The 13,707-nt window shown below is 40.6% G+C and overlaps 1 protein-coding gene across 2 annotated transcripts in view; it reads right to left on the minus strand.

Annotated features, from left to right (window-relative positions):
- The window catches only part of LOC125769762 (uncharacterized), a 258,686-nt gene that overhangs the window by 20,018 nt on the left and 224,961 nt on the right, over window positions 1-13,707 (minus strand). Inside the window, exons 11-12 of one of the 2 annotated variants that reach the window (XR_007419103.1) lie at window positions 6,587-6,715; window positions 3,932-4,801 (exon numbers count right to left, since the gene is read on the minus strand). The gene's annotated coding sequence lies outside the window, so the exon portion shown is untranslated. Of the gene's footprint in view, window positions 1-3,931; window positions 4,802-6,586; window positions 6,716-13,707 lie in introns of those variants that run through there. The other variant, XR_007419102.1, reaches the window with a different exon arrangement.

Below are 13,707 nucleotides of genomic sequence, written 5' to 3' on the forward strand. Positions count from 1 at the left end.
GATCCGTTGGATATAGCTCGAGTTATAGGCAAAAGTTGGTGCAAAAATGAGGAAAATTTTACATTTTCTCAAACAGGGTATGGAACTTGCTTCCTCGAATAACTTCTGGCACAGACATCTGAGGGCATGGACGTCCAAGAAGAAAATGTAGCCATTGTTGCCATCTATCGATAACAGGTTAAAGATTGACGATCCGTTGGATATAGATCGAGTTATAGGCAAAAGTTGGTGCAAAAATGGACCTTATGAAATTTTCAATTTTTTTAATTTTTTTTAATTTTTTATTATTTTTTACTCTTTTTTTTGTTTAAAGCATTATTTGAGTGAAAAGAAACTCATTGCAACCAATTGGCATTAAAATAAATCAATTTGAATTTTTTTGCAAAATTTCTCAAAAAAAATGGCAAGGGGTACCCCTTATGAAATTTTCGAGTTGAAAATTTTTTAAATTTTTTTTTCTGATTTTTCATTCTTTTTTTAATTTAAATCACTATTTAAGTGAAAAGAAACTTATTGCAACAAATTCCCATTAAAATATATCACATTTTTCAATTTTGCTACATTGGTGAAAAAATGAGGAAAATTTTACATTTTCTCAACCAGGGTATGGAACTTGCTTCCTCGAATAACTTCTGGCACAGACATCTGAGGGCATGGCTGTCCAAGAAGAAAATGTAGCCATTGTTGCTATCTATCGACCACAGGTTAAAGATTGGCGATCCGTTGGATATAAATCGAGATATAGGCAAAAATTGGTGCAAGATGAGGAAAATTTTACATTTTCTCAACCAGGGTATGGAACTTGCTTCCTCGAATAACTTCTGGCACAGACATCTGAGGGCATGGCTGTCCAAGAAGAAAACGTAGCCATTGTTGCCATCAATCGACCACAGGTTAAAGATTGGCGATCCGTTGGATATAGATCGAGTTATAGGCAAAAATTGGTGCAAAAATGAGGAAAATTTTACATTTTCTCAAACAGGGTATGGAACTTGGTTCCTCGAATAACTTCTGGCACAGAGATCTGAGGGCATGGCTGTCCAAGAAGAAAACGTAGCCATTGGTGCCATCTATCGACCACAGGTTAAAGATTGGCGATCCATTGGATATAGATCGAGATATAGGCAAAAGTTGGTGCAAAAATGAGGAAAATTTTACATTTTCTCAATCAGGGTATGGAACTTGGTTCCTCGAATAACTTCTAGCACAGACATCTGAGGGCATGGCCGTCCAAGAAGAAAATGTAGCCATTGTTGCCATCAATCGACCACAGGTTAAAGATTGGCGATCCGATGGATATAGATCGAGATATAGGCAAAAGTTGGTGCAAAAATGAGGAAAATTTTACATTTTCTCAATCAGGGTATGGAACTTGGTTCCTCGAATAACTTCTAGCACAGACATCTGAGGGCATGGCCGTCCAAGAAGAAAATGTAGCCATTGTTGCCATCTATCGACCACAGTCTAAAGATTGGCGATCCGTTGGATATAGATCGAGATATAGGCAAAAGTTGGTGCAAAAATGAAGAAAATTTTAAATTTCCTCAACCAGGGTATGGAACTTGCTTCCTCGAATAATTTCTGGCACAGACATCTGAGGGCATGGCCGGCCAAGAAGAAAATGTAGCCATTGTTGCCATCTATCGACCACAGGTTAAAGATTGGCGATCCGTTGGATATAGATCGAGTTATAGGCAAAAGTTGGTGCAAAAATGGACCTTATGAAATTTTAAATTTTTTTTTATTTTTTTTATTTTTTATTATTTTTTACTCTTTTTTATGTTTAAAGCATTATTTGAGTGAAAAGAAATTCATTGCAACCAATTGGCATTAAAATAAATCAATTTGATTTTTTTTGCAAAATTTCTCAAAAAAATGGCAAGGGGTACCCCTTATGAAATTTTCGAGTTGAAAATGTTTTAAAATTTTTTTTCTCATTTTTGATTCTTTTTTTAATTTAAAGCATTATTTGAGTAAAAAGAAACTTATTGCAACAAACTCGCATTAAAATATACCACATTTTTCAATTTTGCTACATTGGTGCAAAAATGAGGAAAATTTTACATTTTCTCAACCAGGGTATGGAACTTGTTTCCTCGAATAACTTCTGGCACAGACATCTGAGGGCATGGCCGTTCAAGAAGAAAATGTAGCCATTGTTGCTATCTATCGACCACAGGTTAAAGATTGGCGATCCGTTGGATATAGATCGAGTTATAGGCAAAAGTTGGTTCAAAAATGAAGAAAATTTTACATTTTCTCAAACAGGGTATGGAACTTGGTTCCTCGAATAACTTCTGGCACAGACATCTGAGGGCATGGCCGTTCAAGAAGAAAATGTAGCCATTGTTGCTATCTATCGACCACAGGTTAAAGATTGGCGATCCGTTGGATATAGATCGAGTTATAGGCAAAAGTTGGTTCAAAAATGAACCGGAGGAGAGTGGCAAATTAATAGTTTTCTTTTATTTTTTTAAATATTTCATTCTCTTTTTTATTACCGACCGTTTTATAGCCAAAACTTGGCGCAAAAATGAGCCTTATGAAATTTTCAAATTTGTTTTTTATTCTTGTTTAAAAGTTTATGATCCCTGACGAAGTCTAATATAGTTCAATGTTTGATATTCCATTCGCTGTTCATGTACATGTGAATATATATTTTTAAAGGATTTCGATTTAACCACACCCACACACAAAGGTCGATGATTGTTAGCGACCTGTCATGTGAGGTTTCATGTGTCGTCTTCCGTTGCCCTGACACGGTTTCATTTATGTCACTTCCGTCATGCGTTCGACGGCAAACCGAAGCACCGGATTTTAACATCAGCACACCTCCTTTTTGGGTTATAAATATTTATTAACAGCAACTTTCGAACGTACCGAAATCGTAACGTTATTGACTTTTATTGCACGCAGCTCGCGTGTCTCAATGAAGTCGCTAAAAGTATAATTCTGTGTGCCATTTCTGGTTGGCACCGTACCCCATTTACCATTTCGATTACCTCGATATCAACGCATTTGCATTGCCGAAATTGCGTTTTGGTTTGCGCTTTTTTTGAAATTCAAATACGCTCACCTCGTAAAACCGGCTAAAAGTGCTGAACAAGAGCAATCAAGTGGTGGTATTTTTAGATGAAGAACCCTAGAACCCGAACGCGAAAGGTTTATATGCTGTCAAATCAAAACCAGTAAAATTTCATGATAATTTTTGCTGGAAAATTGCAACACTTAGGTACATTCTCATTCACCCTTCGCTCTTTGGAAAGCTTCTGAATCAATAAAAAGGGCACTAAAAACCAACTAGAAAAAATGGTTCCGTTGTGTATATATTTTTTCTATGCATCGTTAATACGGGCCTGCTACAGTGTGTACAGGGGGATGCAGTTAAGCGTAAACGATTTTCCAGGCACTTTGAAATCGTTATTCAGTTTTCATTTAGGTAGCTCGGGTTGGAAGATATCTCCATCACGGATATAGCAGCATCGATATTTATGCACTTGTAATGACAAACCTTCCTTTGAAAAAAAAAAAACATTCCACCACGGGTCACTCTTTGGTGCCACTTGGGAAATAGAGTCACATCGAAGTGTTTTTCATTCCATTCGATTTCCGATTCAGATTTGATGCTGACGCAATGGGGAAAATTTGTGCATTTAAGGCCTTTTGAATTCTGGCTGTACTGCTGGTTTGTAGCCGCAAGCCGCCCTTCGAGGTGGGTACCTTTTGAAGGTTCCCTCCCCGTTAACAAAAAAAAAAAAAAAAAAAAGAATTCTGGCTGTACAGTTTAGAATAGGAAGAGTAATAAACTGTAGACAGTTGAAAAATGGATTCAAAATAGAACCAAAAGCAGATATTCAAGAATTATATATATTAATATTAATAAGTAAAAAAAATATTAGTAGAATAATACATGTTTGTGTGTCACTGAAAAGAAAAGAAAAAAGAAATAGAATTAGTTAAACAGTAGTAAGAAATTCAAAAAATCAAAATACAACAGAAAAATGTGTGAGAGTTAATGTGTTTGATACCTCGGTTAAAACAGATTTCATTCGCTAATTTCATTCATCACAAGCAACAACCGAAAGCAACTGGCAACAGTTGAAAAAATGTAACAAATGGAATTAAAAATTAATGATATTTTGGTATGAAAATAAAGGTGTAGATGTTGTATCAATCAATGGATTGATTTGTTTTCTACTCAGAAAAAAGAACACTTCTTCAAACCCTGCCAAGCACATCAGCACTAACACGCGATGCATTGATTGATTCCCCGTAAATAAAACATCTCTCTTAAAAGCGCCCTGTTAATAGTTGAAAAGCAAACAATCTCACTTTGAAAAGTCGGCCGATCCGTGCCGGTAATATACTTTCACATTTGCTTAAATACTTAATGTTCGCTTGACATTCGCTTGCCGTAAAAACAGAGTTTGTGTACGAGTGTGCAGTGGTTTCGTTTCGTTTTTTTTGTTCGTTACAGCTTTTTTGCAAAAACGAATTACATGCACACGCGTTGTGCATTATTTACCATTCATACACACACACACTCTTAACCGATAAAGAGACAAAATCAATTCGAATGTGCACATAAACACACGCTTCAATCCGTTTGCATTCCCAACGTCCAGCACCACCATGTGGGTCCACGGAAGGCAGATGAATAATTTAGCCGACTTTAATGGCCGTAAGGTAATGCCGCGGAAATCCACTGATCACTTAATTGGGTAATACGATTCGCAGCTTTTCCGCTACCTTTTTTTTCGCTATAACGGTATTGGAAAGTGGAAATGCTCATTTGCGTGTCCTAAGGAAGGAAGAGAAGAAAAAAAAACACACAACAACCAACATTCAGAGATTGATTTTTTTTCTCTACTGCTTCGATTATGCTTGGCGCTTGGCAAGAAGGGGTAAAAAAATCATTGAATAATAAATGCCGAATGGAAAATGGGCCGGAAAGATATAGGAAAGCAATCGAAAAACAATTAAAAAACGAAAATAAAAACGAACCAACACTATTTTCAACAGCAATTACAGCGATGCATTTGCATTCGATGGTGCAAACAAAAGAGTGCAAAACAAAAACGGGAGGAATCAAACGTATTTATATAATAAGTCCTGGCTGCTTAATACCTGCCCATAAGTTTAATTGGATGCCTGCCCCACACTCTCTCTTTCTCTGATGCTGGTCACTATTTTCGTATACATTTTCCACTCCATCAGTCAGTCAGTGTGGGTTGTTATTCTTTCGCGGTTTTGCTTTACAGCTTGTTCTTTGCTGCGAATCATTCCATCGCTTAAGCGCACTTCATGCAAACAAATGGGCATTAAGACAACGTTTTAAAAACAAATGGGATAAGCGCAATGTGTATCGCACTTTTCACTATACATTGTAAGCTAGTACGGATAGCATATCGAGAGAAACGAGAACCAGCCATCTGGTTCCATCAAGCGGTGAAGGGTTTAGTTCCGGACAAGACCGGAATTTCAATTCCATCATGAGCTAGTGGAGCTTGAAAGAGTCTCGTAGATTGTAGAATTTAGATACGGTACGTGAAGAATTGCCAGTTTGTCGGAATATACGAAAAAAAAAAATATGTCTCGCAAACCTCGCACTGGCTGTGGAATGTCACATGGAATGCTGAAGGAAATATTTATGAAAAAGTCAATCATTTTTTCCACCTTGAACAGATAGTTGAAGATGAAAATATACTCCTTTTACACACAAAAAGTTTGAGCATCAAACGAAAGATTTCCTATTGCGCAGTGATATCACCAACACACAAGTTAGGAAGCTAACCAATTTCGACAAACACTACTGGGCGCATCAACATCCTGTAGTAGTCATTCTGACAACCCAATCACGGAGCTGTACACCCAACAATAACGGTAGTGAAAATTCTTTCCCGTACCAAAGGTTAGCACATAAGGTCAGCAAATAAGATAACGATGTACCCGGCCGGTCGTGGTTTGTGTGTGGCCGAAATCATTGAAGGATGAAAATGTCTTCCCGGGGCAGAAAAGCATAAAGCAATACGAACTAAAGAAATAGCTCCTTCAACACCTGAACCGTTCACTTCCGGGAGGTCCCTGTGCAGCCTTTCGATTTATCAAATTCTGTCATACAGTGCCGTGTTTTTGGAAAGTTCCCACCGAGAAGAAAAAAAACTTCTCTTAACAAGGTTTTCTCTAAACGAAGACACTGGTCAAGTGTGAAAAAAGTGTCCCAGGATGAAAGTCTTTGGGAAAGTAGGGAAAAAGAACCACGAATATACAAGCCGACCATCCATTTCAGGAGGGTGACGATGCTGTAAGTTGAACGCGTGAACCTAAACCTGACCACAAGACGGTAAGAAACCATTTCTTTGCTGGTTCGATCCGGTTCGACCAATCGATCGATTTAACCCCGGGTATGACACGATTATGCCAGCACGAGATTGAATGTCCCATGAAGCATTTTGCTTCAGGGATCGCCGACCCTAGGGCTAGCTGCTGTGTAGCATGCTGTCGCCACACGGAGACAAAGTTTGTGCTTGACTTAATCTTTTACGATTACATTTTCCATGCTCGGTGCGGTAAGCGCAGTACTTACCTTAGCCGTCTGTGCCAGCCAGCAATGCACGACAAATTTCGCTTTCATATCCTTTCAGTCTTAAATTGGGAAAGTTTGCCGGTTGGATGATGTTGCCTGCCTGGTGGAGCGAACGGTACGAATTCACCCCTAAAAGAAGTAAGATGATATGTTAGCGTTAGTCAGCGGACAAAAAACTGAAAACTGATGAAAGCTGATGTCGGACGATTCGGTATCTTTCGTACGTTCTACATCAATATTTGGATAGTTGGCGATGTCGACGTGTGGTGGCAAAAATATGATACGATTAATAAATCTTAACCTTTACAAAATGGTTTGGTGTTCTGCAGCTGGGGATGTTGCTACATGTATTCGGCTCTAGATGCGGTTCACTGGATACTAACAGTCTAAAATAACGCTTCCCGAACAAAATGGATCAGTTAAACTTTCCGTTTACAGAAATGAGATGATGTTCTAGGTCATGTGGGCAATTGTAAGGATGAACTGGTCCGGATGGGATGTTCTGTCTTGTGAAAGATTGTATCCTGAAATGCGTTGTACATGTTAGTATTCTAATATGCCAAAAATGTATCAACTATCTTACGTGGCTGGCTATAAATCTACGCGATTTCCTACATCCTTTCGTATGCGTGTTGGAATTTTAAAAACCATACGTATCCAACGTGTTACTAACTCATTTGCCAACTGTCTGTTGGTTTGAGTTTCATTTTGATTCACACGCAGCTTCAACAGTATTTTGGCAAGTCCGCACTGTTTCAGATGCTTCACCTCAATGCCCACCAACGTTAGAAGGGATTCAATTAACCGTTTCGTTATCTCATGGTACGTCACTTTACCATTTTCCATCGGTTTGATCCATAATTCTATCACCCGGAGCACACCGTGTTCGAGTAGCGACGGGTGTAGGTAGGTTTTTTGCAACGCCTCGACAAACTCCTGCAGCAGGAGTATCTTTGCGATAACCAGTTTGCCGTCTGCGCGTAGTTGCGCATCTTTATGAGCGGCTTGCTCCATCCGCGCAAGCAGCCGTTTTACGAACTGATCACAAATCACCGGCGAGTTTGGGGTCTTCCACCAGGGTATCTTTCGCTTTTTACTTTCCCGCATTAAATCAAAGTCCGTCATGAGCGGATCCTCTATAAAGCAGGAGAGGAAAAAAAAGATACATATTTGCGTAAATTGTGTTTTTTGAGAAAAGGGTATCAGACATCTCTTTACCGCTTGCCATTTTTGCACTGTGATACACCAAAGCAAATGGAAATTTGATGGAAGAATTTCGAAAAGTTTTAAAACATCCACGAAACTTCACGTATACGGTTTAAAAAAGTTTATTGAAAACATATGAACTGTCAAGAGCGCGTTTAAACGTCAACTGAATAGTTTTTTTGCCATTCCCACAAAAACACACACATATAGCGTTACAAAGCTACACGTGTGTAGTTGTGCTTTGAAACGCAATACACTTAGGGTGCTGCAGCCGTGAACACAAACACATTTTGCACGTGTACGTATTTTCTCGACGTTTGGTGTAGTGTGTGTGGCAAGATGTCTAGTGTGTTTGGCGACTTCTAAATGTCTTACATTTCTGTTGTTCCCCTGTTTTAATCATCGCTCCAATATCTACCGAGATTTGTTGAACCGTTGACCAATCATGGATCCCAATGAAGTTGTTCGGGGGCATGATGAGGGATCGATCTAGACCTCAGGAGTTAATCTCGCGTAGTGTTGCGTCAAGTAGCTCTTTTGCAAGAACGGAGCGCACCGCTCTCGCTCTCTAATAAACTGTGCGGTGCGCTTGAGGTAGCTCCACACGGAGCGCTGCACACAGGAGCGATTGTGTGATACGTTCTCAGGAGCGAAGATGAGCGGAGCCATTGAGGTACCTCTTTCGCTCTTGACCCAACACTAATCTCGCGATCTCCTACAGACGGGGAAGAAGGTCTTCCTCCTGGGTGGTTGGGATCGTAACGAGATGCCTCCATCCGGTAGACGATGATGTTGAAGGAGGATGTCTTCTTCTGTTGCCTGTTGGCGAGACCTCTTGGCGAGAATCGCTGTGTAGGGTCTAGGAGTAGCACTTTTTCTACGAGTTTATCTCCATTCATGACTGAGAAACGGAAATGTGATTGTTGAGATGTGCTGACAGAAGTCTATTCCTAACACGTATTCTACACGTAATTCTACACTGCTATTGCGTGTGGTTGATCATCTCTGATTGATCCTCAGAGAGCATTGTCTTGTTTATCATGCCACTGATCTCTACTTCTTTATCTATTTCTAGACTTTTCTCAACAAGGCTCCTCATGATTAATCAAAGATTACTACACATGAGATTTTAAATATACTCGATGTTCTTATATATTGTGATATTTCTCAATGAACGAAGTGAAAGTAATTATGAAATCTTCTATGCAATAGATCTTAATACAACAAACTCATCTACTGCATATCGTTTTAAATAAATGTAAATACAATTATATTTCTATAGAACACGAGATCTATATGCTCGACACTAATTTCTGTCCATGTGACTCCACCATGATTGACGATTCGGTGATTTGTTATTGGAAAGATGACTGAAAGCCCATTGTTTTCCATGGTGGACATGAAACATACGCTCTGGTACGCATTACCAATCTGGCCTGTAATAAGCTACCATTTGTTGTCGTGTTATATTTCCCATTGTCTGTTTGCTAGGTTTCCCTATTAGGCAGATGTTTTGATATGATGTCTGCTACCATCTGTCTGTACTGTGGTCCAAACGCACAAAATGTATCCTATTCTACTGGGTAATAATGTTAAATCTCTCCCTCTTGCTAGCCATCAGATGGGGTGTCAGGTTTTGATTTACATTTCCATTTTCACCGAACACAAAAAAGCAGAGAATACTCCAGTGCCGAGTACGTAGTAAAAACCTGTACTGCTTCCTTGTGGGTTTCGATTGCAGCTTCCTGTACTAACTAAAGACTTCAGAATGAAGTACGTTGGTATACTAGGCGAGAGGGGAAACCACTAAAGGTTTGAAACGTCTATCGAAACACCGAAAGCGAACGAAACTAATGAAATGGAATATTTTCTCAATTAGGTTTCCAATTGCGTACGGTTTAATTTGCATTCGAAAGCAGATCATGTCCAGCTCTGGAATACCGTACTGGGCAAAGATGCTCAGGAACCAGAGTCTGAGAAAGTCTAAAAGTCGAAGATATAAACTTCTACCAGTTACCAACTACAAAGGGATCCAAAAACCACACCATCCTGGGTGAAGGGGATGGGAAGTGGTCGGAAAAAGAATTAAAAGGCTCCCTTTTCTTTCTAGGATCTCACTTCTTCAATGATTGCTCAGGAGAAAGGGATGGTCAATAATTTTTACCGATCAGTTGGTAACATTAGTAACTTCGATTGGAGTGAGACTTCCGGTACTATGGTACCATCTCTTTGTATGCTTTTCTTAAGAGCAACACCATATGGCTGGTTGTGGTTTTCTATCCAATAGTGACTGTGTGTGGAGCTCGTATTAGATTCCATTGAACCGTCCAGCAAACCTCTTGCACTTGGCAATTACCAGCTCGTTTCTAATCTGTTCTACCTTCCCTCGGCAACCTCGGCAGCTTGAATGCTCAAGTAGTCGTAAACGTGTGCCGAGATAAACACAACATTCCGAACGATTCCAGCTAATCGTGTACACACCTTTTGCATGGATTTTATTACGTTCGTTAGCTGGCGCGGAAACCGGTGCCGCGTATGGTTTGCTGTCCGAGGGAAGAAAATGCTGCCCGAGAGATATGATAGCACTCGAAATTGGCTGTGCATAATTTATCGTCATGAAAGGAAAATAAACCTCCACGTACCACAAACGGGCATAACCTCAAACAAAAGGTTGCGCTAGTGTTCCTGAGGGAGAGGGCCTCGCCTTCCGTTACGTTTGGTGGGACATACACTGGGCTGAATGTTAACACAATGTGCACGCTTTCGATTGCGTTTTGCGGGTGGCAAAATGTGGAAAATCATCCATCCTGTGCGTACGCTACACCTTCTGTACTCTCTCTCTCTCTCTCTTTCTCTCTATTATATATCCACAACCACACCTTGCGATAGTGGTGTTGCTGGTCTCGAGTTAAAGCCTTTGGAAAAGGAGAACCATAAAATGACGTTATGCTCTGCTCCAGTTACGTCCACTCCCTTCCAAATATCAACCCAACCCTCCCAAACACAGCATCCAGCTCGGATCTAATCGGAACCACTCGAGCAAACGATGCGCAACAAAAACGCAACAAACGTTACACCGGTAGTAACGTCGCTCGGTTGGTTCGGGCAGGGTTCGGGTGGGTCCTGAGATCGTAAGGCTCTTCATAACCACCGCACCGGACACAAACCACAGCCAACACGGGAGACGTATATCGGGGGTGTTGGGATGGCCATTGTGCGTGCGGCCTGGGATATGTTTCATTTCAAATGTAATTGTGCATGTAATAGTCCGGCGAAGCGATAAAGACCGATGTGTGGTGTTTCATTCGAGGTAAAATGCGTGTATTTGTATGGATACCATTTAATCCGTATCCGAGACTTCGGTGGAGTATTGGCAAAAGGGTACTACACGTACGCACACGGCAATATGTTGCCTCCACCGAACGCTTTACCCAAAACGCGCCACTTAATGCTTCTCATCCCGCTTTCAACCCGCTCCGTTGTGTGGTGGTAATTGCTGAAGGCGCAAATCAACACTGAACCCAATTTTCCAGCTTTGCTCCGTATGTGTACCTTACTGCAGCACAAGCTCACACACACTGTAGGCAAATATCGACGCTCGCGAATGTTGCTTTCCTTATTTAAATGTGTCTTCTGATTAATCCTTCCCAAACAAGTGTTACGGTTGGGCGTTGGGAGTCGAAATGGATCTGCTTGGCATTAATCTCAAAAAGACAGCAAACGAAACATGGCTGTGGGAAGATTCGGCTCGAAGGACTCGGTTTGTAAGCGTTGGAAAAACAGAACGGCTTCCAAACTTCTTGGAAATTTGGTGACGGTGTAAACAGTAAACAGTGTCGCTCCCGGTGTCGCTCGTAACGATGACAAGTGTGAAAGATTAATCGCTTTTCTTCATTCCAATAAACCAACTGCTTTCTACCGGTAGCTTCCCTCAAAGGGAGATTCTCCCACCGGGGGGATTTTTGGGAAATGGGAGAAAACCTGCTGTAGGAGGGGATTGTTTTATTCGAATTTAAATATGTAAAGATTAATTGGCCTTGTTTTTATTACAATGACTCATAAAATAATCATTCGAAACAGATAAAAACAGATGGGCAGGTAAAAAGGCAAAAGCGTTCAATTCGTATGAATAAGTAGGGAACAAATGGGAAATAAGTATCCATCCGGTACGTTATGGTACCCTTCTCACGCTTTAATAGTTTTATTCAATATGAATAATTTGCTGGATGAACAGTAATCGTAGGCGTCCCTTACGTACGTACTGGCGTACTATTGAGATGTTAAAAATGGCATACGGGAGTTTATGATTGTCAATCAATCGTTGGTGGTATACATTTTATTGCTATAATTTCCGGTAATTTCTCGGGAGCTGTTCCTTCAGTTCTTCAGTCTCGGGTAAATATAGCAGTCATATCTGTGGGAGCACATCCATATAAAAACCACCTGTCGAATATGCAGATATAAAGCACACAACCTTACTAAGGAAGTACTCCGGTACACTAGATGTAACGATTCTTTACTGAGGAGCGCCTAAATGTAGGACAAGAAGTAGAGTTTGATGTGATAGGTGTACTTCATTTATTTACTACGCCATGGTAACATTTAGGTAAGCTCTAAGCGCTAGAAAGAGAAGCACAGCAGGAGGGTTTGAAAACAAGGATCAAATTATTTCTACAACCTCTATAAAGACTTCCTTCGACATTGCACAACAGCCATGGCCCGACCGACTGTCATCGGGAACTCTTAAAGATCTTGAGGAGTTAGGAACCATACGTAAGGAGTACCGGTACAGGGAGTTCGGGGGCAAATGGTCATGAAAGTGACAGCCGCATGTCGTTACTTGGGCCTGCCATACCTTACCGTTAGTAGTGCAAATGTTAAGAGATAGGCCATATATTTTCGTTTATCGTTACTCGGGTCTGGTTTTTATCCTTTTTTTCCCATTTGGTTGGAATGTGCGTGGAAATGGTACCGGATCCAGCAGCACTTGGTGGTGGAAACGAAATTCCTTTCCGCCATCGGCCCGATTTACGACTCCACTTCCAAGACACATTTCAGGGTTCCACCTCATCCGTCTTCGTTTCGCGTAGAAGATCATAAGCATTGCGGACATTTCGGGGTTATGTTTAGCCGTGTCTCCATGATGTACAGCCAAGTACATTAAAGCATCCCGGGAGTTTGTATCGTACTTGCATCTCATGACAGTTTCTGAAGAACTGTACACCGTGCTGTGTGTATAATTATTTCGTGATATTTTATTTTAATGGGAGTGTCATTTAAAATTTTATGACACTGAGGAATTAGTGTCTAGGGGTACTTGGAACCGTAGCAGGATACTTTGACACACATTGGTGTGGTTTTTGTTTACTGTGTGAATTCGTGCCGGCTTAAGAAGCACATGTCAGATGGTAATCCATCGTTACGGAAGCAAATGGCGCCTGGAAAAGAGGGACGAGAGTCGCATGTCTAAATAAAACCAACAAAAATAGGACCACCCAGGATTCCCGAATCTCGCAATAAATGGAACAGTGAGATTTTGGAGTACCATTCCATAGGCACCGTAAGCCGCTCTCGGGAAGGATTACGGTTTTACGATGACATGGGATGGTAATTTTTACATTAGCATAATTTACACCCTTTCGAAAGCGATCAAGCAATGAACGTAGGGGGAGGTGGGGGGTATATGAAGTGAATCTATACCGTTGCTTAGAAGCGCAATAAAACCAGCGCCATCTAGCAGAAACCTCTTTTAATCGGGATCCATTTAACGTGATAGTAACCATTTACCAACTTCACAACAAAACACAGATTGCAATCGGAAGCGGTACTATTCTTATCAAACAGTACCATACGGGAGCTTTATTTGGGGTGGGTTTTTGTTAAGCAATTGGGTCAGCACCAGCAGACATCCAGCT

This window comes from Anopheles funestus, chromosome 3RL (assembly GCF_943734845.2).
Source record: "Anopheles funestus chromosome 3RL, idAnoFuneDA-416_04, whole genome shotgun sequence".
Classification (NCBI taxonomy): Eukaryota; Metazoa; Arthropoda; class Insecta; order Diptera; family Culicidae; genus Anopheles; species Anopheles funestus.